The following is a 4,428-nucleotide window of genomic DNA, read 5'->3' as shown; positions in this document are numbered from 1 at the left end:
GGCATGGATGGACACAGAAGGACTACACAGAAGGGATTCCTATTTCACTCTGAGTGTCTTGTTGTTTGCTTCAGTACAACTCAAAGATAGGAGGCAGAAAACACCTGCAATCACTCAGTGAGATCTTCAGACACCTCCAGTCTAGCCCTGTACTTTTAAGGGTCAATCTTGCCCATCACTTGTTTTGCAAAATGATCCTTTTGATGTAGCCATAACTGGCGGGTTTCTTGCTGCCCACGGTCAATGTGTATTGGACGGATTTATTTGTTCATATGCGTAAAAGTCAGCTGTTGATAGTCGCTTAATATGCAAATTCTGAGGATGGTAATGAATTGCGTTTCTGACCCTCTCCAACCCAAATCTGTTCAATACCAACTTTATACAAGCCTTTCCTACTGCTCCCACATAGTTGCAAGCATCAGTAATTTGGAAGCATGTGCCGTTATTAACAGAAGTTCATCATGTGGCTGATACCAATGACAAGATGAATGGGTTTTTGCCTGCCCAGAGGTAAGTGAGTTTTCTCTCAGGATGTAGACAGCCAATTCTATGGCAGGTCACTGAACAAGTGCAGCCGTGCCCAAACCTATTCTCTCTGCACAAATTTTGATGCTGGGGAACTATGACTGTCAGTTCAAAGTGTTCCTTTGTACTGCTTTTTGCAACCAGGAAACTGACTTATCTTCTAAGTAAGATTTGAGAAATGAAACAAGAACCAGTAAATGGAAATGTAAGGAAATCACTTTGGGAAGTGAACGACCTGTTTGAGGTCACTAGTCAATTACTGCTCCAGTGCTCTTAAGGGTATCCTAATGGCTTGACAGGGGAAATCACCTCCCAAAGTGCCTTAGTGTTTTTTCAGAGAGAAGCCTACACACCCACGGTATCTGGTCCATTGTCCATTACTTCTAGACTTTCACTTACATTCAGCAAGCCCCTGCCCATTCCAGTCCCTTTCTCTCCCGCCAGACAATCACTACAGCAGCAGTAGGAATCGTTGCTAAAGCGGAACACCGGCTCTGGGCAGGCAGAAACCTATATAAGTTAACTTTATACAGGCAAGAACGTTTTTTAGTCCGATTTATTTTACAAACATTGGCAAAATCTAAAACACGTCCATATGTGTGACAACACACTGAAAACGTTTGTATTCACCTCTAGCAGACATAACCAGGGAGACCTCTTTATACAGACACTGTTGACTATCAAATTACCAGATAATTATCACAAAGAGGAGGAATGATAATAGAGCAATTTCTCTCTTCTAAACAATAATTCTGCTTATAATATGCATTCTTCAAGTGGAAAAAAAATGGCTATATTAATTGAACTCTCAAGTTACCGAAAGAGAACTCTTTTCCCAAATTGATAGCCCTATTGGTTTAAAGGGAACATAAAAGAATATTGCTCTCCTTCAGATATTCTGCATTTGGCAAATACACCAGAGTCATGAACACTTGAAATTTTGCAAGGGAAGAGTAGAACTTTAAGAGGGTCTGGTCTCATGAATGGGATCATAGAAAACAGAATCAGAAAGTCTAATCCATCCCCTCTGGGCTTATTAGGGGTTGTTATTTAACAATATAGTTCTTGATGTTTTGTCAAATCTGGTTTTAAATCTCCCCTGTGATACTCCCCCCATCACTTTCCTTGGGCATTCTATTTCCCCATCATAAAGGTTTTCCTGTTAGCCTAAATTTCCCCTTTCAGAATTTCATTTTTAGGAGGTAATGAGCACTTATTAAATCTCCTAGTTATATCCCCCCTGGTGCCATGTTCGGTCTCCCCTTTCTCCTTGAAGTTTCAAATGTTTGTAAACAGTTATCCAGTCCTCATTTAGTCTTTGCTTAGCCAAGCTATACATGTTAAATTCTATTAATCTTTCCTCATAAATCAATCCCTCTAGCCCCTTAATCTCTGTAAAAACACTCCTATGAATTTCCTCCAATTTGCTTTTAATAAGGTGTTCAAAACTCCACACAATATTCTGAGGGTGGTCTCACTAGAGGGGTAGAATTAGCGCAACACTAGTCCTTTCAGCTACGTACAGAACCAGATTTGCAGAGAATTCTTGCTTCAGCCAGCAAGAAAATATCTGCCGCAGACCCCCGTCCCTCTTCTTCTATTTTCAGCCCCAGCCTCTCCTCCGACATCTTAGCTATCCTCCAACCCATTCACTGGTTTCCTTTGAGCTTTGCATTCAAACACTTCTCTCTTTCAGTATCTTCTGGATTTGCTCCTCTACATTTTCCTTGTCCCCTAATAGCACATTCTCTAAACTCCAACCCTTGCCATTCACCTTGTCTCTCTTCTCTGAGCCCTCACTCTGACTCTACTTGTGCTGCCCAAGCCTTATGAATCTGAGTCACTGTCTCCTCTGCCTCTTAAAGTCTCCGTTTGCTCTCTGCCCTTCAACTGACCCTCCCTGTGAAGCTTTTTGTGATACTATTTATAAAAGCTAAATCAAAACTGCCTGTTACTAGGGAGGAGCAGAAATGTGTGACACTATAAAGAAATGCAATTGGACTACAAGGCCAGGTCTATACAGGCAAAAGGGAATAGAAAATTACCCTGGGAATCTAGGGCCATCTACACTGCCAGTCCAATTCATTCAGGAAAATAAAATTATCTTTTGCCTTGCTGATTTAGACTAGTTCAGGAAACACAAGATATTATTAGCTGGCTACATTGGCCTCGATTTTCTGGATAAATTTGCCGCCCACTGCTTCACTTTGACTACGTACCCAAGCCCAAAGAAAACAAACCCGTTGTTTGGAAAAATAGAGTCCTTTAAGATTTACCTACTAGCCTGGAAAGGCATCAGTTTGAAGTGATATTAAGAATGGGAATGCTTTCTTTCCCTTCTCAGTTCTTTCATGTTAGTTCATTGAAATGCTTCAAGGTGTGGATCTCTCTACTTTAAGCAGTCAGTGGTATTTCTTGAGCATTTACTGTGGAGAGTAAATAAGAGTAAGTAGACACATCTCTGATCTCTAGGATCTTATAATCTAGCAGGGGACATGTACGTTAAAATAAATTGCAGGTGGTACAAGCACGTGTACGTAAATGATCCGCCTTTCAGAATCGCACCTGGAGGGTTTCCAGTACTCTACCAGTCTCGGCTATGGGAGAGAGAATCAAGCAGAGGCGTATCCGTTCCATTTCTACCTTGGCCAGTGGATAGCGAGTGGAAGATAATCTGCTACAAGTCAAAACTCACCTGTGCTGGGCAGCAGCGGGAAGGGGGAGAGTTGAGGGCGGAGATTCAAGTTTACTTCGCAGAAGACGGCAATGGTAAACCACTTCTGTTTAAACTCTATGGATACACTACCAAAACGACTGCAGATGGAGGTGGGACATTCTGGGAGAGATGTGTCCATAGAGTAGCCATGGGTTGGAAAAGACTTGACAGGGTAAGACAAGACATAAGTGGTTTGGGGTGAGTGCCTACGTGCTTAGGGGGTAAAGTCACAAGTTCATGGGTGGCACAGAAGGAGTGGGGAAATAAGATGGAGACATGAGACTTCAGTCAGGGAAGGCTCCCTGGAGGAGATATGATTTTAAGAGGACTTGGATGGTTTTGTCGGATGTAGAGTGGGAGGGAGTTCTAGGCAGGAGGAAGGGCATGAGCAAGGGGTCCTTGGTGAGAGAAACAAGGGTGAGGCACAGTGAGGAGCTTGGCATTAAAGGAGTCAGGCTTGCGGCCTGGGTTATGAATTTCTATTTCTTCAAGTCCCTTTTCTCCAGTCTTGGCTTGGACTGTAACTGTCATATACACACGTTTACTGGGCTTACGACACCCCCAACTCCAGGAAGGTTGTTTACAGGAATTCCTGTAAAGCCTCAATTATTTCCTGAGCGTTTGTCCCCACGGTAATGACCCTGAATCTAGGTAGCACTGGCTCGTTAGTATATCCAACTGCCAAGACGTAGTATTCTTTTGGTAAATCTCCTCTCCAAGCTTCAGTCTATTTTAGGTGTGCTGAAATACCACTGGGGAGAGGTATGAGTTTGTTGAAGCAGAATCATTATCTATGGATATTGTTTCATTCATCCCAAAATAATTAATATTTAATTCGGCAAAATTCCATGCCTGAGGGGGAGCTGATTTTAATGCATTCAGTTCACACTTGGTATAGAAAAGACAAGTGAAAAATCTTATGGGAATAACATCAAAAACAATAAGATGGAAATAGTGGAGGAAGCCCACAAAAGAAGAAACCCGCGGGACTTTAGAAATTCCTTATTTTTCTTTTTAAGATTTACTAAAAACCCAGGCTAGGAGAATAGAGGGCTTTTCCCTTTTCATTTTCATATAAACTGAAGGAGTACAGAAGCTGGATGAGACAGGATTGTTTAGGGTCGATTGCCCTTATGTGATGCTTACTATCAGCGTAAACATAGTCAAACAGCCCAGCGAAAACTCAC

General features: G+C 42.1%; 1 non-coding gene across 1 annotated transcript; it reads left to right on the top strand.

Annotated features, from left to right (window-relative positions):
- Positions 1-3,072: 3,072 nt before the first annotated feature.
- Positions 3,073-3,210, top strand: LOC114815310. Its single transcript, XR_003763074.1, has one exon. It is a non-coding gene; the product is annotated as a small nucleolar RNA SNORA7 (small nucleolar RNA).
- The last annotated feature ends 1,218 nt before the right edge of the window (positions 3,211-4,428 follow it).

Source organism: Ornithorhynchus anatinus, chromosome 11 (genome assembly GCF_004115215.2).
Source record: "Ornithorhynchus anatinus isolate Pmale09 chromosome 11, mOrnAna1.pri.v4, whole genome shotgun sequence".
NCBI lineage: Eukaryota > Metazoa > Chordata > Mammalia > Monotremata > Ornithorhynchidae > Ornithorhynchus > Ornithorhynchus anatinus.
The sequence above is the reverse complement of the archived record's forward strand: the minus strand, read 5'-3'. Positions and strand labels throughout refer to the sequence as shown.